This window comes from Lepidochelys kempii, chromosome 7 (genome assembly GCF_965140265.1).
Source record: "Lepidochelys kempii isolate rLepKem1 chromosome 7, rLepKem1.hap2, whole genome shotgun sequence".
NCBI classification, from domain to species: domain Eukaryota; kingdom Metazoa; phylum Chordata; order Testudines; family Cheloniidae; genus Lepidochelys; species Lepidochelys kempii.
This window is the reverse complement of record NC_133262.1, coordinates 63,843,613-63,869,764: the sequence shown is the minus strand read 5'-3', so window position 1 is coordinate 63,869,764 and position 26,152 is coordinate 63,843,613. Positions and strand designations below refer to the sequence as shown.

General features: G+C 38.3%; 1 protein-coding gene across 10 annotated transcripts in view; it reads right to left on the bottom strand.

Annotated features, from left to right (window-relative positions):
- Nucleotides 1-26,152, bottom strand: part of LRMDA (leucine rich melanocyte differentiation associated) — a 1,127,716-nt gene that overhangs the window by 690,620 nt on the left and 410,944 nt on the right. The gene's annotated exons all lie outside the window — the stretch shown is intronic.

Below are 26,152 nucleotides of genomic sequence, written 5' to 3'. Positions count from 1 at the left end.
CTCAAATGAAAAGAGAGCTAACTTTAATGACACTGCAATTAATCGCCCCAATAGACAGACAGCTAAAAGACAAGATATTGACTTCATTAAGGATAATGTATTATGTCATTAAGTTGGTAGGGTCACCTTGTGTATCATATATGCCTGCTAATATATTGGCATTTTCCTCAAATAAGATAAATTCAAATCTGAGTGATAAAGCTGATTAGAAAATGTTTAATCTAAAGAGGCTAGTTTCCTTATATGCCTGCTTTACAGCCCCGGGTGTGAGTGGAGTTGTGAGAAGCCATTATAAATCCAAGATTATCTCAAATAACAGGTCCTAGCCATTTGTAACCTTGCTTTTTTTGCTCAATTTCCAAAGTTTAGAAGATGTCTTAACTGATGAAGCCTAGACATTTGACAACACTGCATTTAAGATTTGTTTTTTTAAATGTGTGATCTGTTTTTACTGCATCTAAGGTTGAAATTACAATTAGTGTGTGTTACATTAGTACCAGCACAAGAAGGGTTAACCCTTTAAGACTCAGGATTCTGAAATCAATTTAAATTGAAAAAGGTACTCTGTAATGAGCTGTTATAAAGCTGATCATTCCTTCTAATTAGATAACTTCTCTTTTTAACCCTAACTAAAGGGAGTTTTGTTGGCTAAAGATGGAATAATTTTTCATTGATAGAAGGGAATATTTGCAAATTAAGATACATTTACAAGGCAATTCATGCCACTTACTATTGCCTAATTTTATTTATTTATTGTTATTCATTGCTTTCCTACTCATTTTTTAGGATCTACAATAGGTTCACATTTTGCTTGCTAACACTATTTTCTCAGTCCCCTATGTGAGCAGAGACCTAAGCAGCTCATTACACCAATGAGCAGAAATGACAAATCAGACAATGCCTGGAAACATTTTTTTTCCTGCACACTCTAATTTTGAAAATGATTTGGGGGTCACAATACTCTCTAGAAGAAAATTGCCTTTATTTATGTAGGGTGTTCATTTGACAAATAGTGCTTGAATAAGCGGAAAACAAAAACAAAGGTTGCACTGCAATTTCCTATACTACTGAAAATATTCAGAAACAGCTCTGCTGCATGAGCATGCTTGTGTGTGTGTGTATTTGCATCTATTAAACTATGAGAGTTTTCTCAGATATGAGACTTTTCCAGATCTGACCTAATAGTCCGTCTCCTCTGCATTCTTATTTCCCAGCATTCTCATGGTGTTTTTTTTTTAAGTTATATAATCATTTTAAGGCCAGAGGAAAACCTGCACAACTGCTTTATTTAGTCAACAACCACAGGGATAGTTACAAATGCGTACAAGTTTGTTTTCCAGTTGCTGATATTAATTTGTTTTATTTCAGCAGTTCCACAAGAAGCAAAGATTCACTGGAGGATTCCCAGAGTCTGTTAATGGTCAGTTTGCCTCAGCAGTAGCATTGGTAACACACATGACCACCCTTTAAAGGACAGACACTAATTAGCATCACCTACAATCCCTCACTCCAAACCATACCTTTTAATCTGTACCCCATCTTTTCCAATATTTCCATTAGGACTGTCAAAAGCAGAAGTTTGGGAACCTTTCCCTGTGACCTTGGCATTTCTTCTCAGGCTTAACGTATTGGCATTTTTTCCTGTGACTGCATCGCTTCTCATTTGTCATGATTATTGTTGAATTTTTCAACTGTCATTCCCGAACGTAAATCAATGGTTGTCGACTTCCCCTTTGTCATATCTGCACTGCCAACAGCCTTTCCCTTCTAAATGAGGCTTCCTTCTTTTCCATCCATTAAAAAGGGCCTGTCTTTTGGAGAAGTCAATCCTTTGTTAGGTCACTCCATTTATCATTCTTCCAATCAGTACCTGACATACTTATTCAGCCAGGTCTTCAACCACACAATCATTGTTCATTTTTTAAAAAAAATCTATTTATGCATGGTGTTTTTTGCCATCCATCTTGACCAGTTTTAAATTTTTCAGTGCCCTTGTATCTTTAGGGCTCTCATTTGCTTAAGGGAAACACCAAGTTCAAAAAAGGGGTGTACGTGCGAGAGGTTTTGCTGGCGGGGAGGAGGGGGTTTGGGGGGAAGTGAAGAGGAATATCAAAAGAAACTAGACAAGGCAGGGCCTCCAAGCAGTCCAAATTTAGTTTGGTTACAAAGGGGCTCTGGAAGAGTTATTTCTATGTTTTAAAAAAGCACATAAACAGAAATAGTAATAAATTGCATGACCTTTTTGACAAGGTATAAGTAATATAAAGTTATATTACAATAAAAACAGTTTCCAAACAGAATATTGGTTCAGAGTGACTTACAGAAGCCTTCAGGACATGACTTGTTCAATAAAGAAGAGGAAGTTAGCTTTGCTATTTTATGTGGCTATACAGCCACATTTAGGTGAATGGAAGCACTTGAGCTTCAGCCCCAGTACCAACATTTCAGACAGGCCCTCAAATGACATTCATAAGTTGCTTCTGTCATTATCAGATTATGATCTGAAAAATGTAAAGTTTATCAGCAATCTCCACACAAGGCAACGAGTGTTTTTCAACAATACTTTCTTTCCATTATAACTTTCTGTTTTACAGTAGAGATGGGCCAAATGCAAACTTTGCAGGCCATTACTGCCTCTATAATAAATGAAACCAGAACCTCTGTTCTGAGCATCTCTGAACTATGAGAAAGTTTGGACCTACGTCATTTGCAGTTCGGCTCTTTTGAGATAAGTAATGTTTTTCACTAGTGAAAACGAATGCTACAAGAAAACAACAAAATGCTGTGTTATGCTTAAAACAAGCATGGTCCTCTAAAATGAAAAGGAGCAGGAGATACACAGGCTGTAGTGGTGCGAATTCTGACCATCATAGAATACTTTATGCAAGGTCGGATATACAAGTTAGACCAGACCCTAGGCAGGGGAAGTTAATATAAAGCGCACTTCCAAGGCAGAAACCCCCAAATTTTATAAACCATTGCTAGGACACAGGCCTGCCTTCCTCTAATTGATAGCTTTATGCACAGTGCAAATCTCCTCCGCATTAACATTTGATGGCCCTGTCTTCCCCCTCTTGTATCCCAACTTCCTTAATATAAAGGAACGTCCGATCTAATTCTATGCACTTTCTCCTGCATTTTTTTACGTTGTCTTTGGGAGATAATCTACACTCTTATTCAGCACTGCTGCCTGTTGTGTACTGAAAACTGTACTAAAATTGTGATAGATCACTTACAATTTTCAGGTGGTTTTCCTGGTCCTCCTTGCAGACTAAGGCACTTTGCAGGGAAGCCTGCAATCATGGCCCAGCCTCAGTAGGTTGTCTGTCTCCAGACTTAAGATTAAGGCAGAGTGAATTGTGTCTCTCTGTTTTAGGGAGCAGCCTGCCATGAGTCTCTCTGTTTTGGGGTTCTTGTGTGTTATCATTCTGAATTCTAAGAAATAAAATAGTGTTCTGTTGCAACCTTCCAGCAAGAGTATTTATTTTTTATCTATCAGTGGGGTAGCCGTGCTAGTCTGGATCTGTAAAAGCGGCAGAGAGTCCTGTGGCACCTTATAGACTAACAGACGTATTGGAGCATAAGCTTTCGTGGGTGAATACCCACTTCGTTGGATGCATGTAGTGGAAATTTCCAGAGGCAGGTATAAATATGCAAGCAAGAATCAGGCTAGGGATAACAAGGTCAGTTCAATCAGGGAGGATGAGGCCCTCTTCTAGCAGTTGAGGTGTGAACACCGAGGAGAAACTGATTTTGTAGTTGGCTAGCCATTCACAGTCATTGTTTAATCCTGCGCTGATGGGGTCAAATTTGCAAATGAACTGAAGCTCAGCAGTTTCTCTTTCAAGTCTGGTCCTGAGGGTTTTTTGCTGCAGGATGGCTACCTTTAAATCTGCTAGTGCGTGTCCAGGGAGGTTGAAGTGTTCTCCTACAGGTTTTTGTATATTGCCATTCCTAATATCTGATGTGTGTCCATTTATCCTTTTTTAATCTAACTTCCCTGCATGTATGCCATGAGCATAACACTGCCTATTATAAGAACCTTCAAAACGCTGTGTTACATGTTTCTGAATCACTAATTTTCTTTCCACCTGAGCAAGATTTGGCTTTTTCTTCTTGTTATAAGAGGACAAAGAGGATGGAATTATAAGCAGTATATTAATAGGAAGACTCAGGGCCATCAGTGGTCTACCCACTGTAGTTGCAGCTAATTTTTCATGAGGCCTTACTCTCGCCTTTGTCTTTTTGAGTTCTCTGCTCATTATGTCACACAAAGCCTGAGCTCCCCAACTCTACAGCTAGGAAGAAAATTGCTTTTCAATCTCAAATGTTCAAATCTCTTCATGTGGCTAAAGATGATCCAAGTTAAATGCCTATGCTTATTTGCATCTCTAAGTTACTGTCCCTTTTGTCTTGCGCCCTGGTAAGGTAGATTTTTCCCCAATAACTCTGGGAGCAGAAAATTCCAAATGTTAATGGCCTTCTGAAAAAAAGTATCACTATTTACATAAGTAGGCATTCCCATTTGACTGATTTTCTGCAACTGCAGGCTCATGGATTTTTGTAGACCTCTTTTCTGTGTGTATCCTATTTACCAATTAAACTACCTTAAAAACTAAGGGATTATCACATTCTGGGGTGCAATTCAGACAAGTGAGAGTTGTGTCACTGCTTATCCTGTAACCTGTGTGCTCTACTGCTGTAGTTCCCTCCCTGGATGCTCCCAGCCAGCATATAAGCATGCACAGAATGTCTGTGCCTTGAGCACCTCTGGTTCAGCAACTCTGACTCCAGCAGTTTGCTTGTTACAGCCCAGCTACTCTCACTGGTCTCCACTTGCCTTGATTACTATTAGCCAACACCCACCGAGTCCCAGATTTCCCCAAAACTGCTTGTCCTGAAATGTGCAGCTCATTCCTGGAATATGCAGAAAAGTAATAAGGTCCACTGTTCCTTTAACGAGACAAAAACACGACAGCTTGTTTTAACTGGAGTTAGTAATCACTTCAATTCTAACACAGCACTGGGTTGCTTTAGAACAAAAGTAAAACAAGTTTATTGAATCAAAAAGAGAGAGGATTTCAGTGAGTTCATGCATAAGGGAGAAATTCAGAAATAGTTACAAACAAAAGTGAAAATGCTTCTAGTGACTAAGTCCTAACATAACTACAGTCTTGGTTTAAGGTAAGATTCACACCACACCTCCTTCCACCAAGGTAAGTGACTACTCTCTTGGTCAGGATCATGCACAATGTACAAAGTACTCATTTGTCTTCTTAGGTGGAAGATAACTTGGGGTTCTTTGCCCCTCTCTTTTATAGCCCAGTGAACTTTTCAAATGCATCCTTTTCAAAAACTAGTGCCCCTTCTGTGAGGAAAGGTACCCTGGAGTCTGATGGAAAAGTTCCCGTGGTGTTTTCTTCTCCACCGTTGCTTTCTACAATACAAACTGATTTGTCTCTGTGACCTCTGAAATGCCAATATATGGTCACTTAATTGTAGTTGCCAATTGTCTGTGATAACACCTGGATAGAGGTGTTGGCCTTTCCTTTGTCTGAAAAAAACCTGTTTACTTACTCCCCAGACGTGGCTGGTTCAAACACATTTTAGTCCCATATTTCCTTCACATTTGTACAGTCCTTTGGGCACACACCATACATGGATATTAACAATGAGTGTGTTACTGGTTTTCTAATGATACCTTCTTATATAATCCTATTAGATACAAATTATGACACAACTGAATTGGGGTACACTGATTCAGCAAGGCCACCTAAAACTCATTACGTCAGCATACACTCAACTGGCTAAGCCATCTGAAACTCACTACCCCATGCCGGTGAGCCTCTTATCTTCTGGCATTGGATGTTCTTAGGGTCACAGGTATGCTTTCCTGCTATGCAGCTGATATATATTACTAGCATACGTAGCACTGGTAGCAAAGAGACCTACTGAATCTTAAGAGGTTTCAGAAAAAATCTTGGGACTTCTTGGAACAATATAATTACTTCCTATATAAAAGCCAAGGGGGTTGGTAGAAAAATACAGATTATCCACCACACTGGTCCAATTTGCCTTACAAAAAATAAATGTTGCATCATGTCATTCTTGCCTCCCTGTGAAAGTCCCTCATACTTTGGATTCTCCTGTTCAGAAGATGATGTTTCTGGACAGGAAGGAGTCAGGACCAGGGGAATGGCTATTCTTCATAGTACCCTGTTCCCTCTCAAAGCCACAGAGGTGTCAGAAGTAGACTTTTTCAAACCAAATGATTAAATCAAAATGTTTAATGGGAAATGATCTGTTTCAACAAGTCTCTCAACGTGAAGAAATTCTGAAACTAGAAGTTCTGAAATTTTTGAAGTATCCCTTTTCAACATTTCTGAAATAACCCAATCGTGTTCTGGTTTGAAATGACTATTTTTGACATTTAAGCTAATTATGGTACAACTTTTTTTTTTTAAACAAAAATGGTCAAAATCCAAATGAAGTGTTTTGATTGACCTGAACCAAAACTGATGAAAGGTAATAAGGGTAGGAAAGACAGTACAGTGGACAGAGCACTGGACTGGGAATCAAGCGATCCAGGTTAAATTCCTAGCTCAGACACAGATTTCTTGTGTGACCTTAGGCATGCCACTTACTCTTCCATTTCCCATATCTAAAAAGGTGATGGTATTTCCCAATCCAAAAAGCATGCTGTGAGGATAAAACAATCAAGGATTGTGAGATGCCCTCATAGTATGGTGATGAGAGTCCTATAAGTACCTATGTAGCCTCTCAGCAAAGCATGGCCTTTTAAACCAGAGGGAGGTGAGGGTGTAGTGTGGAGGCACTGGGTGAAAATCCCAGGTGTCCCATGAGTACAAGAGACCAGCTCTCTGCCCATTCCACAGGGGGCAAATCATGCTCCATCTCCTCAAAAAGATGATCACACTGTTACTCTGTTCATTGAAACTTGGACTTTCCTGCCCTTTATGTGGGATTTTCATGAAGAAAAGATAATTTGACATAGAAATAAGTTGATTTCACAACAGGCTGAGAATGAATGCTACATTTCCACCCAACAAATCTTTCAGAAATTGTTACTCTAGGATACTAACTGAAGTCTACACTCAGGTTTCTGGCTGGTTGACACTCAGCCTCTGTTATGTGCCCACCTAGTTTGGGATATGCTGATGAAGAGTAGGCAGACTGAACACATGTCCAATCATGCCAACAAAGTCTAATGGATTAAATAAATATTTTTTCAGTTTATTTTGATGGTCAATAACACTGTAGACAATAAACCCCTCCTTCATGCCCCACCACACCTTTACATGTTGTACAGTTATGTCACTATTGAAGCCAAAATCAATTTTAGCTCTGATTACTGTGGTCTAAAACCTGAGATAAGCATTTTATTGTCATGCCGTTTTGGAAGCCAGCATTTCTGAGTTACCAAAATACAGCCATCTACATATCAGCATTTATATTAAGCATTAAATCCATTTTACTAAACAGCAACTATCCACAGTATCTATGATGCTCCAAGCTTTAGATATCAACAAATTTGACTTACTCTCCCTTTCATTGTCATTATATCTTACTTAATAAGACATTTTATTCAGATACTGCTGAGGTAATAAAGGCAGAAGCTTTGTTGCCAAATGTAGTAGTCTTTTTTTAAATTTATTTTTAGGTGTACGAGGTAAGGGATTATTTTCCTGTGAAAAGAATTAAATACAGCTGCTAGTCTTTTAAATTGTATCATGTAATCCCACTTTTGCCCAAGCAAAAGATTTACCGATAACAGCAGCAATCTTACTTACATGGAAAAAAACCAGTGACCCTTCTGGAACCACAAAGTGACACACAGAGGTATTATTTGCAAACCAAAAAGCCTATTAATCCACAAAATACTGTATTCCAAACAGTAGTAAGGCTGCATTTTGAACATTCAGGAGCAAGGAAATAGGAGTGAAGGCTGAAATTCTACCTCTTAAGATATAGCACATACTGCTGCACTGATTCATTCACATTCAGGCCTTCTGCAGACTAAAGAAAGGCAAGAATAAGGCCTCTTATTTGGCAGGTGAATGCAGCTATTCTAACTCTCTAGGAATGGGTTTTTTCACACTGCCCAAGTGGAAAGCTTTATCATTCGTGCATTTGTTTAGTCTATAAATATTGCAATGCATCCAAGAGCACCAGCATTGAACATGGAAGAAACATTCTGTGGATAAAGATATATTATCTTTGAGATCGTCTCTTATTTGGAAACTCCAGCAATATCGAGATGCAAATATGAGCTAGGTTGCAATATTTTCTCTGTTGCTTTTATTTTGATGGGCTTACATTAGACACTCGCAGCAGATGACAAGGAAAGTATTTTGTAATTCAATTTCTTGAATATTTCCTTTTAAGAAACTACTTAATAAAATGCTCTTATGGATCAAGTTGTTACCTCTTTAAATTCTTTGGTGCTACGATCCATCATGCCGCTATTATAAATATATTAACAATAATTTTTAAATGCACTTTTTAAAAATGTGATTCCAAAACTCAGAAACAGAAGCCAGTTTTAAAATCCTGCAAGCATTATCATTTTAAATAAATAAAAATTAAAAATGTTCTAGTCATAATTTATACTAATTTAAACTAACTTCCTACTGGAGTACTTTCAGTTTTCTAATGTTACTTTAGTTGAAGGACTAGTAACAAAAACAGTGAAAGTGTGTAGATTTATTATTTGGCTCTTTTCTATTTAGAGTGTAAAGTCTCTTAGGCAGGAACAGTCTACTCTGTGACATATCTAGCAGAGTTATTGGGCACTTGATATATAGGTAGCATTTTGGGGGTACTGAAAAGAACAAAAACCATATGAAAGCAACTGATCTATGTGGATTTCTGTCCTTTTGATATCTGGATAGTAGTATAATTATTTCTTTTTTATTATTACATTACAAATATGCTTGCAGGTGGAGAACACTTCTTCTAATTTAGTGCTCAGAGAGAATGAGGGCAAGAAAAACAACCACATGAAAACAAGGCTAGAGAATGAAAACATTACGAGTCCATAACTGCAGTGGCATGCCACTGTAATCCAAAGTAAATATTGTCAAAGACTCAGAAGCATCTATAATCCTAAATTGTAATCTTTTTGCTTCCCACTCCCTTCCATTTGCCACTTCAGAACCACACACTTTGGTTCCATTCTAAAGAAAGAATGAGTGCTACATGAAAGCAGTCTTTATTCCCAGGATTAGTTCAGTGGATCAAACCTCCAAAAACAAAACTGCACTAAAAAAAAATCTCAAGCACATTATAAAGTATGTGCCAAATCCTGCAAACTCCTTCTGCACCCTACTGCACTCCCTCAGCTGCTATTGAAGTCAGTGGGAGTCAAGAATGTTTACAGGATCAGGCCTTATTTCAGAATGCCTTTTAACATGCAGCCTACATCTTCTGCACATAAATCTGTCTGTGCATACTATGTATCTGACTTTTTATTTGCATATTTATAATATACTCCATTCTTCAGAAAAGTTAAAGCAACACACTGAAATCTTACACAGTGCACTTTGCATTCTATTTCTAATGCCCTTCTTACCTAAAACCTGTTTAGCAATACTATTAATGTTATCACTTACCAATATAAATGATATGAACCACCATCTTACAACAATATATTTTTCTTAAAGTTACTATCTATTAGAATATGTTCATTTTCCCATGATAATATGTATCTTTTCACTTAAAATGGATATATTTTGTGACAAATGATTACAGGCATGTTTATCTGGAAAATACCTGATTTTTTATTGAAAAACCCTGCCATGTGACAGCTGCTCACAAGAATTCCTACCACTTGAATGAGGTAAATAATCTTTGTCTTTCAACTTTTCTGCTACTAAAGGGAAAAATTATGGAAAATCTTTGGAATCTAACTTCAAATCGATTTTATTAATTGTGTGACACTGAAATAAAACTGAATATAAGTGTTAATGTCCAAGGAAAGAACGTAGGATGACTAAACTAACCTCAATGAGAATTTTATTGAAAAAAAAAAATCAAAAACACAACACAACATTGTGGTGGAACATGATTAATTTATAAGCCAAACTCTGACATAGCCAAATGAACATTCATCAACAATGAATTCTGGCTTATACGTAAAGTCATCCAAATGTTTGCTGTAGCAAAAAGTGGTAATGTACTAAGCTATTCTCCTAATGAATCTATGTCTGCATTGCATAGTAGAGATGGGCCAATACAATTACACACAATGCCAGAAATAGACACCGTCCTAGGTTCCTTTTTCAGAATGCCTCTAATCAATTCTAAAATTTCTTAGACATTGTTTATTTGTATGCTGGTTATATTTACATTACTTGTAAAAAGCTCAGTTTAGTCAAAAGCGAACCCATACCTAAAATGTGTCATTTGTCTAGTTTTAAAAAAAAACAACAACTCCCCTCACCCTTGCTTTCTCTGGCCTCTTTTTTCCCCCCTCCGTTTAATGTCTCTAACTTTATGCCATGTTCTTTTCCTCTTTCAGCACGGCTGAGCAAGGCTGACAGGCGGATTCCTTTGCTTTTCAGGGTATTAAAGCCACTTTCCCGCTCTGACAGCCTGTTCTACTCTGCCACCTTATAGCTCTGGCTTCACACTTCTCTGGGCAGCCACTGCTTCTTGACAGACCACTGTCACTTCCCATCATCCTCTCTGTATATCCTGTTCTCTCCCCCTCAGCACGCATCCCGACTTTCCAACCAATGCAATTATTTTTTTTGACAAGCCATCCATCAGCTTTAACTTTAAAAGCACTTTCCGCTGATATCCATTGTTAAATCCCTTGCTTTTTATGGAGCTTGCATGAGAGAATATGATATCAGACATTCAAACTACCAAACCATGTAAATTTACTTTGTTCTCAGCTATGTTTCCAATTTCACGTCCAATTTTTCGGTACATTATGCGTAGTTGTTGTGCTTAATATGATGTTGTCAAATCCCATTAAAGTTCACTGCATTGCACGGCTTTAAAAACAGGTTACAATTTGCATTCTATAAAGAAAGGAAGGAGTGCAGTCTGAAGTCAAGCTGAATCTTATTAAAATTATCTGTTCAATTGTTACATTTGTAGATGGAGTAATTTTGAGGCATTAGCTGAGACACATATGAAAATGTCAGTGTGCCAACTAATGACAATGAAAGCAAAAGGAATATATCTGTGAAACTCAATAAAGCTCCTTTGCTGGTGACATAAATTTGATGATAATCCGAGGAAATGAATAAGGGACCATCCAGTTTGAATAGGAATTACCTTTTCTATTAAATCACTTTGGTGTATTTCCACTTGGCCTACATCTTGGTCCTATGCCACAATGAGTATCTCTCAGTGGACTAAAAAAAAAAAACACATCCCTACAGGAATAATGCTCTCTTTAGGAATATCATTCATGTAAGATTCATATACAATTTCAAATAGATACCATTAAAAAAACAATTATATCCACATATAATTCCCCAAATTTATCCTTCTTGCCACTATGCTTTCTACCCAACTCCTCAATTTTTAAATTAATTCTTCCTAAAGGAATGGTTAAAAAGAACGGTTTTACCTTTTGCTCTTGCACAGCATATGTAACATGACAAAAACCCACCAAGGATCCCATATATGGTCCAGCACACGCTGTGTATATTATTTACCACAGTATAGCTGGTCACTCCCAAGGATGCAAATGGATGTGTTTAGGCATGTGTTGCATTTGTCAACAATCTTGACATTGTTTTGCCATTTCCTCTATTTATGTATCAATCTCTATCCACCACACAAAACTCAAATAGTATAGATTGCCAACTATATTTAAGAAGCTGGAAAGATAAGAAACCTTAGGCTAAGGTAGTCTGTTCTTTGTGGTTCTACAGAGGTGCAGATTTGGAATCCTTAATTTTAAATTACGATCCTGGGGCCTATATTTTGTACAATTCAAGATTGCAAGCCTATCAGGCCATGCCGATTTGGTCTAACCAGAAAGCCATATTTTCAGTACATCATACATGAATATTAAACTTAATCCACAGCAGATAACCAAATATCCCTTTGCAGACCCTGCCATTAAAATCTGAAAAAAAAAAGTGAGGGAATTTTGTTTTCTTTTTTACTTCCATAAATAATGGCCACCTTCAAACATACAAATAAAGACACAAACCTCCATCGCTACCAGGTACTAGAGCAAAGAATACTCTGTATCATACGATATTGTCTGATGTCCAAAAGGACACTGTTCAGTGTTGGAAAATCTCCACTGGATTCTTGCAACAGCAGATGCATTCTAATGGAAAACGTCATGAATCTGTGTGCAACCAAAAGAATCCATTAGGATTATGAATTGACAGTTAACATAAGAATGGCGATACTGGGGTCAGACCAAAGGTCCATCCAGCCCAGTATTCTGTCTGCCAACAGTGGCCAATGCCAGGTGCCCCGAGGTAATTATCAAGTGATCTCTCTCCTGTCATCCATCTCCACCCTCTGACAGTCAGAGGTTAGGGACACCATTCCTTACCCATCCTGGCTAATAGCCATTAATGGACTTAGCCTCCATAAATTTATCCAGTTCTCTTTTAAACCGTGTTATAGTCCTAGCCTTCACAACCTCCTCAGACAAGGAGTTCCACAGGTTGACTGTGCGCTGAGTGAAGAATAAGTTCCTTTTATTTGTTTTAAATCTGCTGCCCATTAATTACATTTGATGGCCCCTAGTTCTTATATTATGGGAACAAGTAAATAACTTCCTTATTCACTGTCTCCACACCACTCATGATTTTATAGACCTCTATCATATCCCCCCGAGTCTCCTCTTTTCCAAGATGAAAAGTCCTAGCCTCTTTAATCTCTCCTCATATGGGACCCGTTCCAAACCCCTAATCATTTTAACCCCTTTTCTGAACCTTTTCTAATGCCAGTATATCTTTTTTGAGATGAGGGGACCACATCTGTACACACTATTCAAGATGTGGGCATAACCATGTATTTATATAAGGGCAATACGACATTCTCTGTCTTATTCTCTATCCCTTTTTTTAACAATTCCTAACATCCCGTTCGCTTTTTTGACAGCCGAGGCACACTGGGTGGACGTTTTCAGAGAACTATCCACGATGACTCCAAAATCTTTCTCCAGATTAGTTGTAGCTAAATTAGCCCCCATCATATTGTATGTATCGTTGGGGTTATATAATTACCCTAGATAACCGGACTTCCTCAAGAACTTAACCATTATCTAATCATATATTAAGCATTTAATATAAAGAAAAAATAAGGTTTTTTCATAATTTATTTGTCCCCCATGGACCTCCCTGAGATATCTTCAATTTGGCAAGCCCTATCCTACTATATATATTAACATCTACATTCTAAAATGGTGTCTATTCAACGTCTTTTCTATAAGAATACATCAAAACTGTATCAGCATTATGACTATTTTAAAACTATACACTGACATACATACATACATACACACACACACGGGGCTCGTGTAGTATTAAATAGTTAGTTTAGGTTTGTGGTTGTTGTTATAAGGGTTAAAAAATCATTTTCCCCACCCTCAAACTGAGACTGCCTTTTTCCTTCCTCATTTATCCTATTTTCTAGCCTTTAAAAAGAAATACAGAGACTTTTTCAGAGCCAGCAATTTTGCTCAACTCACATAAGCATAAAGATTCAAGACTCTGAGCCTCTGCCCTCAACACCATCAATTCTAGTCCCACCTGAAAATCAAAGTACTAAAGTGATTGTGGTGAATTTCTGGGAGTCAATCTTTCTGGCTGAATGGTTGTCTTCTTGATGGAGAAGGGCAGTTGTCCCTGAGGAGGAGGATAATGGTAGGATTTTGTCTTCTCGTTTAAGTCAGAGTATCCATGTACTGCTGAGTCAGCCACACAAACAAGCAGATAGCAATCACAGCTTGCTCAAGCCTATCCTAGGTTTCTCAAGAGCACTGCCAGAAGTAAAGTACCAGGTAATGCCACTCCAGTGACGTTCTAGGTTGAATATATTCGGACCATAGCCCTGCAAGACTTCTGAACTTTTATCGTATCTGAAAAACTTTAGTGCTTAAAGTGAAAAAATGGGAGGGGTTACTTAAGCATTGGTAACAAATAGAAAGAAATATTACATAACCCATAAAAGCACGCACGTACACACACAGAGTAATCAATAGAAATTTAAAGTACCACAGTATTTGTTGCGTTGTACTCTGGTAGTCTACATTTGAGATTCAGAAATGCTGTGAATATCACTGAGAAGTCAGTTACCATCACATTTTTAATGACAATCTGTAGTAGCATGTGTGGGCGCATGCATGCATACACATGCATATTTACATAGATCTTTGATCATAAAAATAATATAATTAATTAAACTCTAAATACATACACACACAAATCCTCCCCTACAGAAGTAATGGGTTGCATGGATTATGTATAACTTTTCTGTACGTTAAGTATCAACTGTGCAATAAGCTAATTCTCTTGTTTAGAGGAGAAGCTCATGGAATATACAGTACCAATAAATATGGACTGTTGCTAGGTTTACATAACTGCCGTAGCAACTGCTGCCATAATATGTAAAGCTTGCCAAAGAGGTGACTTTACATAAGATCAACAAGTCCCCTGACAAAAATTTTATATACTACTCCATCTTGGAAATACAGCCAAATCTTTGTTCTCTTCATAACCCTTAGGCTAAAAAAAGCTAATGAGAATCATAGACAACATATTAAATGATGGTCTTTTCAGGGCAGCTGGGGTTTCATTCTATAAATAATTTTAAAACTATTACCCAATAATGTATTGCAATAAAAAGCTGACAAGGTCTTGTTCAACTAGCAATCACTTGTATGCTGTTGCAACAACAGTTTGAGAATTTTCTTATATGCCTCTGGTGATTTTCCATAGAACTGTTGCTATTATTTACCATCATTGGGGTACTTCTTTTGGTGTACATTAAAATTAAGGAAAATTTATTTTCAAGAATTAGAAAAGCAGAGTAGACTTTAGTCACTGCTTCTACGTTGTATCGTATTTTATACAGAAGAGGTGGATGTGTTTCCCTCAAATATGGCACACCTTAAGTGACAGAAAACAGTGGCATTTTGAAATAAAATAGGCTTGTTCTCAAATCCATTAAACATTGTTTATTGAAAACTCTATTGGCCAGGAGGTATTTATTCCCACACATATTATTCCAATTTTCCACACATAACCTATGTAAATTGCTGTATTCAGCTGATTCACCAATGCAAAACCATGCCAAAAAATGTTCACAGGCTTATTTTTATGAGAAGAAACAGAACTGACATAATGAGGGAGAAAAAAATAATAATTCACATCCCCAAAGATTAAGTCTGCATGAAATCTGAGAGGGCACACCCCAGTTTGATGCAAGTAAAGATAAAAACCTTGTTTCGCAATATTTTTTAAAATATTTTGCATTATTGGGGAAAGCGTCACCTACCACTTTGTCTTGTCTATTCAACATGCTATTGAACAGATGGTAAAGTGCCACTCTGCTGTGAAAAGTAAAAAAATGTAAAAAGGGGCGCACACTTGCTCAATCAACAGGCCTGATACTTGTGTGTATTCCAAGTCAAATCTTTTTTCCTTGCTTAGGAAAGTATCCAACCAACTATTTCTATTAACATTGAATAACCCACACATCTCAGGAGGAGAGATGGAGTGTCATTATTTAGAGTACAGCAACACACATGGGTAGGCACTTTCCAAACACAAAAGTGTCCCTTCCTGAAAAGCGCATTTTAATCTGGTTCATACTTTATCAACAGAATTAACTGCAAATTAGCTGAATTGCACAGGGGAAGGGCAGAAACAGGCCAGCAGATTCTTCACCACCATTGACATTGATGATGCATGAGGAGGAGAGAACTGAACCCGACACTTAGATGCTAGGTTAAATTTGCAGCGATAGCAATTCGTCTGACATTTGCCGACAACAAACACAGGACTCCACAAAGGCCTTTTTACAGAGTCATTTTAACAACAGAACCGCACCTTTAACAGAAACTGTTTCAGGTGGCATTTAATACAGGTACGTTCTTCACGGAAAACTGTGGGTTATTCAGAAAGCATCCAACATGACCAGCCAAATGAACTCACATTTGGAAGAAAAAAAAACAGAGTATACACAGTACATTGGCTATAAGGTGCTATCTGTGAGTTTAAGTCTGTGAGAACCCATTTTGACAACACTCGTACAAATTTTTTTTTCTTTTTCTTTTTCTTTTTTTTTTTTAATCTTTTCACTTGAAAATGGGAACACTTGAAGTCTTAGGAGGGAATCAAATTGCAGTTTGGGTGCTAAAAATATGTTCACACAAATTATAATTAATAAAAATACAAATCTAGACATCTTGACAAAAGTTGTCCACAATAATTCATATATACTAATGTCTGGGCAAAATTAATATAAGTATATATTTAAGCATTTGGTCAAATGAAGCATTTGAAAAAAACATGTTCATAATAAAACTAGAAACTGCTAGAAACCAAGAAAGCAACAGAACAGCAGTATTGAAATGACCTGCCACATTATATTCTAGTGTTCTGCATTCTTACCCTAAAAATTGATTGAAGTTGTTTTTGACTATAACATAGTATCAGAACAGCAGAAAAAAAAGCTTGTTCAAGCTTAGTCAGTTACTTCAAAAATTCTCCATTTAAAAAAAAACAAACCTAAATATATGAGGCGAAATGAAAGAGTTGCAGAAGCACTTATTTTTATACTACACCCCGTCGCAAAGTACATAGCATTTATTTGGAACTGTCCAAAATATCTGTGTAATGAATGGGGCTAACAATTTAATTGGACAGTCTTCTTTGATAGTGAAATATATAAGAAAAAATGTAAATACTTATTATTAATGAAAAGATGAGCCTGAGAGCTTAAATTCACAACTCTGTGAAACTCTAAAATTCATGGATTTAACAGACATACTGGCTTTCTGACTCATAACAAAACCGTAATCCATTAGCCCTCTTTTGTCCACTGACTGCAGAGGTGTTAATTGCCCACACCATCTTAAATGGTCTCCTGCAACATGTGTGGGGTCCCTTACGCTAAACCACCTGTCCCACCTTGTATTTGCTGTGACACACTGACCTTTTCCAAGCCTGAAGAAGAGCTCTATGTACCTCAAAAGCTTGTCTCTTTCAACAACTGAAGGTGGTCCAGTGAAAGATATTACCTCACTCACCTTGTGTCTCTCAATAATTTTTATGGCATTTGTATTGCACACAATCTACATAAATATCATACCCTGCAGTTTACTAGGGCACGCTAAACTAAAGGGGAAAAAATAATTCTTTGAAAACAACTGCCTATGTCTAAATTCAGCCTTGCCATCAGTTTCTGGCCCTATGTGTATATTCTGCAGGGTTTTTGTCCCCATCCACAACCCTGAAACAATCAGCTTAATGCAATCAAAGTAACTCTGCACAACTGCAGAAAACATCTTACTTTCATTTTCAAAACAGATGTTTCACAATTAAAATAAAACAAAAATAAAGCCAGCTATTCCAGGCGGGCACCAGGAGATTTCCAACACCACTGCAAGGTTTTTCCCCTTTACGTTTTGCCAGCATATTCCAATTTCTTCATCTGAAATCCTGTTCCACTACCTACGCTTCTCAAGTTCTGCTTCTCACCTGAACCTAAGATAGCGGCTACCACACTGCCTACAGATATGCAACACCTAGCTCTGTAACCTTGTAGGCTACACCACTAAAAGCAGTCAGCATTATGAATAGGCTTGTCAGAAGGCCTTCACTATCACGATGCTAGCTCACAAGAAAGAAGGCAGTCAGCTGTAAGGGTAACCTGTTGGTTGTCCAGGCATAAGCTGTGCCAAGGAAAACAACATGAAGCTGTATTGGCTAGTAGTAATGGTGATTTGCCAGTTATTGAGCAACACAAACATTTTAGTGTGTTTAATGTTCAAATTGGGGCAGTGCATCAGAGTGCTTTCCTTTCAGATTTATGATTTGTTAGTGTAAAATGCCCCTTACTCCAGGAGAAAGGTAATGTATGGTCAGTGCTTAATTAAGAAGCGAAGCTCTCAAAGTGCTTATTGAAAATGGAAACATTTCCTCTTGTACTCTGTTGCTCCTAACGATTAAGCAATACTGAAAGACAGGAGAGAGCTGGCCAAATGGAAAGAGATAGCAGAACACTAATTTTTGGAGGGAATAAAGAAACAGAGGGAGCTGTCTGAAACCCCACACTCTAATACTTCTGGTCACTCACCTAGGCCAGCCAACTTTCGGTTGGTTAGTCTAGGTAAGTGCTGCTACTGCCATGTTACAGATGGGGAAGGTGAACCATAGAGAGGTGAAGTGATTTGCTACAGGTCAAGCAGCCCAAAAGTGGCAGAGCCAATAACAAAACATGGGAACTATGGGACCATGCTCTATCCACTAGACCACTCACATTAAGAATAAGTGAAGAATTTATATAGTATTAAATATGAAGGAATAAAAGCCATGTATGTTCTTTATTTCATACAAAAAATAAGGGAGAGCCTGTCTTACGCTCAACTTTGCCTCCTGCCCAGAGATGAACTCATGAGGTTACCCCACCTTGGCTGTGGCAGAGACAGCCGCTGCATGCAGATGTATCCTGCTTCCCAAACTCCATGGGGAGAATTCTCCACATCTCAATCAACAGAAGATTGAATAGGTCAACACAACTGAAGTGAATGGTCCCAGCTGACAGCTCCAGATGGAGCAGTGTTCTGGGGAGGCAGGACAGAGGCCCTTTGGGAGGAGGGAAAATTAAACACACAACTCCAATGAAGATCGGAAGGGAGAGAAAACTACCCCTGCCTAAGAATTCCCTACGCATGCTCTGGACTGTTGATTTGTGTTAACGTTAAGGAAACAAAGATAAGAATAGGTTTCAGAGTTGCAGCCGTTTTAGTCTGTATCAGCAAAAAGAAAAGGAGTACTTGCGGCACTTTAGAGACTAACAAATTTATTTGAGCATAAGCTTTCATGAGCTACAGCTCACTTCATTGGATGTATACAGATAAGAATGGATCACACATCTCGCAATCAGACTTTGCAAAACTATACTGTTCTTTTCTTAAACAATCATTATACCTTGAATATTTGCAGACAAAATATCTAGTAATTTTGAATTTTTAGGTTGCTAAATCCATTGCACCCTTGACTAATCTACAGTTACTTTACTTTAAGATCAGGGACATCCAAAACAAAGCTCCCACTCAAAGAAATGCACGCTCCTTCTCCCGCTCTACCGAAGAATCAGTCAGTTATGATGTGATGATCTGATCCTCTCTCTAAACTACTTGTTGCAGCTTGTTCATCATCATCAATACCCAAATTACTCAGCATTGGCCAATACTACCAACATAACATCACTCTTGAGAGTATCAGTCAAGTTCCAAACATACCATAGCAGGCTGGGTATTGTACTTTATTATACCCAGAAGCCTTGCCCATCTTCTAGTATCAGCAAAACCTAATTGTACTTCAGCACTAAGTACTAAGACAATACTTCAGCTCTAAGTATACCCACAAGAATTACCTGCATTTGGGTCAAAGTTAGACTGCTCTCCCTGCCTCCTCTCCGGACCACCGCCACTTATTACACTATTAAGCCTTTTGACTATGTAGGAGGTTATAGGCACTAACTGTGGCTAAACTCTAATGTTACTGTAAAGTAATATCATGCTGCCATGCAATAGCTCTTTAATGTCAACCATAACCTTCATAAATGGGTTTGTAATGAGAAACCCTTTTTTGTCATACAGTAGGTATGATTGATGCCATATATGAGTGAAATGAAGGCACAGTGACCATCTCAATAACATGAACAGCTGCCAAATATTCATTTAGCAGAATGAGTTTTGAAAACTTTGAGCAGATTGCTTTCACAAGGCTGCTTTCAACAAAAGGAAACATAATTAACGAGCTAATATCAGCATGTGTCTGGCTAAGCTAATGAATATCAAATTACACAAAAACCTGTATAAATCATCATTACCCTGAATTTTAATTGAACTTGCAATTAAACATGACAAATTTTATATACACTAAACCTTTAATTTATACTTTCAAATAAGGAATAATTTATCATTTTTAGTATTTCATAGTTAATTTCCCAATATGTACACTTCTAATTAACAAGGACAGACAGGCATTTAAAAAACTGTTGAAGAGCTCTATTGGTTACAACAACTTTCAGTTCTACAGATTAAAGGTGGGGACCAAGAATTTATGACAAAGTGCAGCAATCCACTTCGTCTGTGTTTGCAAAAATAATATTTCCAATATATCCTATGAAAACTATATGCACCAGGAAAATGGGTGTTTCTACCTTTACACAGGATTCTAAAGTCACTACTATGCTTCTGCAAAAGCAGAGCTTACTACAAAATAGCTAGTAATATGTTACCAATTTAAGGTTGACTTTTGAATGTTACCTTGCAGTGAAATCAGAAGTATTTTTAGATAATCATATTGCTGTAATGAACTAAAGCTGTTGCTGCACACAATATTCTTTCTTGACGGAAAGGACATCTCTCATTAACGTTATCTACTTTCATTTTAAGTACATTTTTCATTGCTTATGTTAATGCCTCTTTTGTTTATTTATGACCTAAAGAAAAGACTGGAGAATTTGGCCTTCTCTACATTGAGGATTTAATCCCAATACAGCTCATTGCAGACAGGCAAAACCACGTGGCGCAAGCGGAACTCTGCTTGAAATCGGGGTAAAGTGCAAATTTTTATCTATACCTTTTTACCCTGGCCTCACTAAAGGCTGAAATTGATGATATAAATAAATAAATAAATCCACTGCTGAAATAATGATACCAAAAGAGTCAAGATAGACATTTGAGCACCTCGGACGGGAAGAGATTTTGAGTCAGACTGATTAAAACATCACTTTTGGTTTGTTAACATCTGCTTAACTTTGATAAGTAATTTTTTTTTTGCAGAAAGGACTTTTTCGTTCAAGTTTCAATACCTCTGCTCCTTCAATGCGTGATCACACATACTCTGAGACATCCAGTATATCTACTAGCAATATTCCCAATAATTGGCGAGGTTAAAAACAAAAACAAAAACAAACAAACAAAAAACCCCAAAACACAAACAGCATGAAAAATGTAAACACCCCACCCCCATATTTTAATTTTACCTTATACATCAAAAACAGACTAGGAAGGATTACATTTTTATTGGTAAAGGTCAGTAAACCTTGATTTCACCATAACATACAAACAAAAATATTTCCATTGATCAAAATTTACAGATAAGCAAAGAAAAATGGTGCTTGAGAACTTAGAGTTTCTTTTAAGGACATTTACTTTGTAAATTTTGCCATATGATGTTGGCAATTTTGTTTTAACAGTTACAGAAGTTTAGCTTTTTGAATCTCATCATCTACGCTCCTTAAATAATTATTGTCTGATACCTCCCCATATAATTTCCCACAACTGTGAAAATTTAAGTGGATAAAAAGAGAAAAATTTCTCAAACAAACATGGATATTATCTGACAAATTTATAAAAAAAAATCAAATTCTGCTAAGCCTAATCAGAAACAACAAAGCAACAGCACACAAGCCTAATTTGAAACAAACAAACAAAGAAAAACAAATCCTTTCAGGTCACCTTTGACACTTATATGTTGTAACTGCTCTTAATAGACTGCAAGTAATAGTAAACTCCGCAGCAAGGTTAAGCTTTGAATGCTATTGTAAAGCTTTGAGTTGCCTTGGGATGGAAAGGGACTCTTCTGCAAATTATCATAGTCTGTTGTGAAGCTGAACAAGAGAAAAACTCAGGGAGGACATAGGTGCATACTGTGCCTCCCTTTTACCTTGCCCCATAACCAATGTGTTAAAATTAATCTAATTAAAAAAAATAAAAGGCAACGGTGACCATCATGGAGTCTGCCTGTAGTATTGGAAAAAGGGAGGCATAGAGAGATCTTTATACTCATTTTCATAAACGTGTAAGATATTCAGAGGCCACAGTGATGGGCATAATACAAGAACTTGGAAAGCTACAGCTACAATCATTGGTCTATACTGAAATGGTGCCAAGGATTGTCAAAGGAGTCACCTTTTTGCACAGGATATTAATTTAGGTTACGCTGAGTTTCAGGTAACTGGTATAGCACTCTAAGTGTTAGCTTGAAGCCGTAGTTAGCAATGTGGTACAATATCAGTGTGTCCCAGAAACATTCCCACCCAAGATTCCTGATCACGGCAATGGACCAGCCCAAGGAAAGACTGCCCCAGAGAACTCTTCTCAGGTGTTACTGTGAGCTCCAAGGAAATTAGGAAAGGCTTCTGGAGTTAAGTCAGAGCTGGGTGAATATTCATAGTGTAAACATGATCAACCACTTCTGTAATTACGTCCCTCAGTACTGAGACTCAGTGCTTTGATCTAATGAGTTCCGAGAATGGGGGACAAAGCTATCAGCATCAAGCAGAGAACAGTCCCATTACTTTAGGTTTTTAGGGGGTGCTTGTTCCTGTCTGCTCCTATCCTCAAGCTAGCTCAAATCCTGTAACCTCCCCCCACTTCCCTCAGTGCTGCTCTAGTGCTGGGTTCTTCCTGCTGCCCTAAGGGCTTTAGCTCTGGGCATTGTAGAGACTGTGTTGGTCTAGGTTCTCCTGGAAACAGATGAGAACGCGGTCTTTGATACCACTTACTATTGAGTTAACACTGAGGGGATCCTAAGAGGGGTAGACAGAATCACTTAAATAATTCTAGCCCGCTGACATTGGGTAGTTTGGAGCAATTGCTCACCTCCCCTGACGAGAGCTCTCATGCAGGACAGCATCACCCATTTTTATTCAGAAAGGTTTTAAGAGCATGAGCACAGGGCTGATAAGAGTTACCAAGGAAAGGTGGACTAGTGCAACTGCCACCCTACGCCATCAGCCCATTGGATCTGACACAGTTGGTGCAGCTGAGAGATTCACCCAATGCCTAACAGAAACTGGAGCCTGAAACATGTTTAACTAGCAGAGATGTAACTCTGTTTAGAGCACTTAATTCCAATCCAGACTGATAAATTTCATTCCTGGCTTTGCCACTGACTCACATGGTGACCTGCAAGAGCTCACTTACCCGCTCTGGGTAGGTCTACACTGCAATTAGGCACCCGCAGCTGGCCTGTGCCAGCTGACTCAGGCTCGCAGGGCTGTTTAATTGAAGTGTAGATGTTTGGGCTTGGACTGGTGTCCGAGCTCTGGGACCTTACCTCCTCACAGGGTCCCTGAGCCCAAACAGCCACACCTCATTTAAACAGCCCCTTAGCCCAAGCCCCACAAGTCTGAGTCAGCTGGCATGGGCCAGGTGCAGGTGTCTAATTGCAATGTAAAGATACCCCATGTCCCAATTTGAGCATAATGATATTTACCTGACTATCAAGGATATTGTGAGGCTTAATCAATCTTCACTCCACTAATGAATCCTGCTTCATATCTTTTTTTACCCTACTGTCTTCTCTATGCTGCCCCCTCCACCTCAAATATGCTCCCCAATTCTAATGAGCCGGTATCCACATCTCTTCTTTCACCTCCCTCTTCTTAAGTCACCTCTTCCACAAATGCCAATCCCAGTCAGCAAAAATAACATCAGCCATTCATACCCAAAAATAAATAAATGAAATATACTTTGAGACAGAATTCTCCTCGGAGCTTCCCCAGTGCGGTTTGGGTAATATGTCTATTTAGAACACAAGTTCCTCAGAGCAAGGAATGTGTTGTCTTCTGCAACTTGTACAGCTTTGAGCACACTGTCTGCAAGTAAAAAACAACAAACAGTAACATTTGTCCAGCTATTCTAGCTGCTCCAAGAAAAGGTACAGTAACAGCATCAATATTATCCTTGTTTTCTTTTACATTAAAAATGCTTTATTTATTCTCATTTATTTTTCAGGGGCTTCTAAACCTGATGGAACTGCATTCATTGATGTTTCGAGTGTTTAATGCTTGCCTGAAAAGCACTGTGTGCTCATGCCTGAGAAGCAGCAGGACAAATATTTTCACACATTATCAGATAGCCGAGTAATACAGGCTCACCAGAATTTACAACAGAAGGCTACCAGAACTTACAACTTGTGAAATTGTAGTTGTCTCTATTTTCTCGTTACTGTGGGCTCTCTCTAGACAGAAAAGGCACTTTTTTTTTTTTTTGGTCATCTACTGTCTCACTACTTCCTAGTTAAACCTTGTCTCAAGTTATCAACACTCTCTGGAGAGATAAGCTTCTTCTCACTTACAACCTGTCACTAATAATCGAACTTTCAAGACTCCATCTCGAAAAGAGACTACTGGAGGCACACAGGTCACAGGAATTAACTGCCACCAGTCCTTGCAGAAAACTAAGCTCATCAATCTATAGCTTCTCATCATAATTAGAATAACGGCTTTGAAAATTTGGGCTGATGTTGACTCAGTCTTATGCCACAAAGAGCGCTGATTAAAATCTTGGTGCGAAAAAGTTAATGATAAGTGCCGGTGGCGTTGTCGTGGCGACACGGACAAACAATTCCCTTGCTGTGACATTTTCAATGTCCCGCAGAAGAGAAACTGTCCTCTTTAGTGTGGCACTGTATGAAGCTTATTTATGGCTACAGGGCTCTCTGGATTGATGACTGTCGTAACACACTGTCAAATCCTTTACTGACACATACATTTTTTGAGCCCCTGTTGTGGCAGGAATAAAACACAACAAGAATACTAAAGTCTTATTTACCAGCTTCTGTTTGGGTAAAATAGCGGATGAAATAAATTATTTTTTATATACAAGCCCATGTGTGCACACATTAAAAACCACTAGCATTTAATATGCTTACAAACCACTCAGATCAGACCCTAGGCTGTGTGCTGAAAGAACCCTGTACCTTCCACAGCAGCCAACGGGATTCCATGTGACCACAGGAGTTCACTTACACAGAACTCATTGCAGGATCAGGGCCTAAGTTTGGCTCTCAACCTGGCATTTTGCTAAGCTTCACACCAAACCAGAACAATCTTTATAAAAGTTTTTCCATTGAACACTGAATATAAGAAATGATGGATTTTATTGGTCAAGTGACAGTTTAAATCTCAACGATGATGGCAAAGTATTTCCAGCATTCGTTTTTTAGCCAGTGCGTGGGCAGTTCGAGGTTTTGAAAACCTTTCCAAAATTCTTTTCCCAAACATTACTTTGAAAATCCACTTGAAAAGTATTAGGAGAAGCTCCCCGCTTTCCTGTTCCACACTCCCCTTCCTCTATGCCTGTGAGGAGGGTGGGACAAAAAGTGTCTCCCCTACTCCTTGCTTCAAAGGACTAAGGTGAAGATGTAGTCCCCTCATCCATACAACATGCTTTGGGACTCCTCCTCCCCTTACTTTTGCCACATTTATCTCATGCCTTCTGGACTCGACAGGCTGCCAGCTAACTAATCTTGTAATTCTGGAGGAAAGAGTGGTCAAGGATTGAATCCCAGAAGGTAACAATGAGGGGGAAACTTTAAAGGCCACCAGTTTTACCAGAAGACGGCTGAAGATGAGTGCAGGAATGCAGACAGTCAAAGGAAGGAGAGCAATAGGGAGGAGAATGAGATTGGAGGTGGACAGACCAGACCAGAGGATTTTCAATTCTTGCTTTCAAGGTTCCACTTAGCTCACGTGCTGCCTGCGCTTTTCCTCTCATCTCATCACCTTCTCGTAATCTTGCACTACCCAAACATCACACCTAACCTCCCCTTCCATAGCCGCCTCTTCCACCTCTGTAAATTCTTCCATGTGGCTGGTGATACTTGGCACGCTCTTCCTGACCTAGTCTAACATGATTCTCACTATTTGCTCCTTTGAAACCTCGCTTAACATAATACTTTGGTGAAGGCTTTCAAACTCTAGCTCTCTTAAAGAAGTATTTTTCTTCAGATTAAAAAAAAAAATCAGTGTATATCCTTATATTTCCAGCCTCTGGAAAACATAACTGGTGAACCATCTGTATATAGTGTTTGGTTTGCATCTTTAGATTGTAAGCATCATAAGGTTAGGGCCCATATCTCTAATCAGTGCCTAGCATGCTGTCAGTTCTCAAATC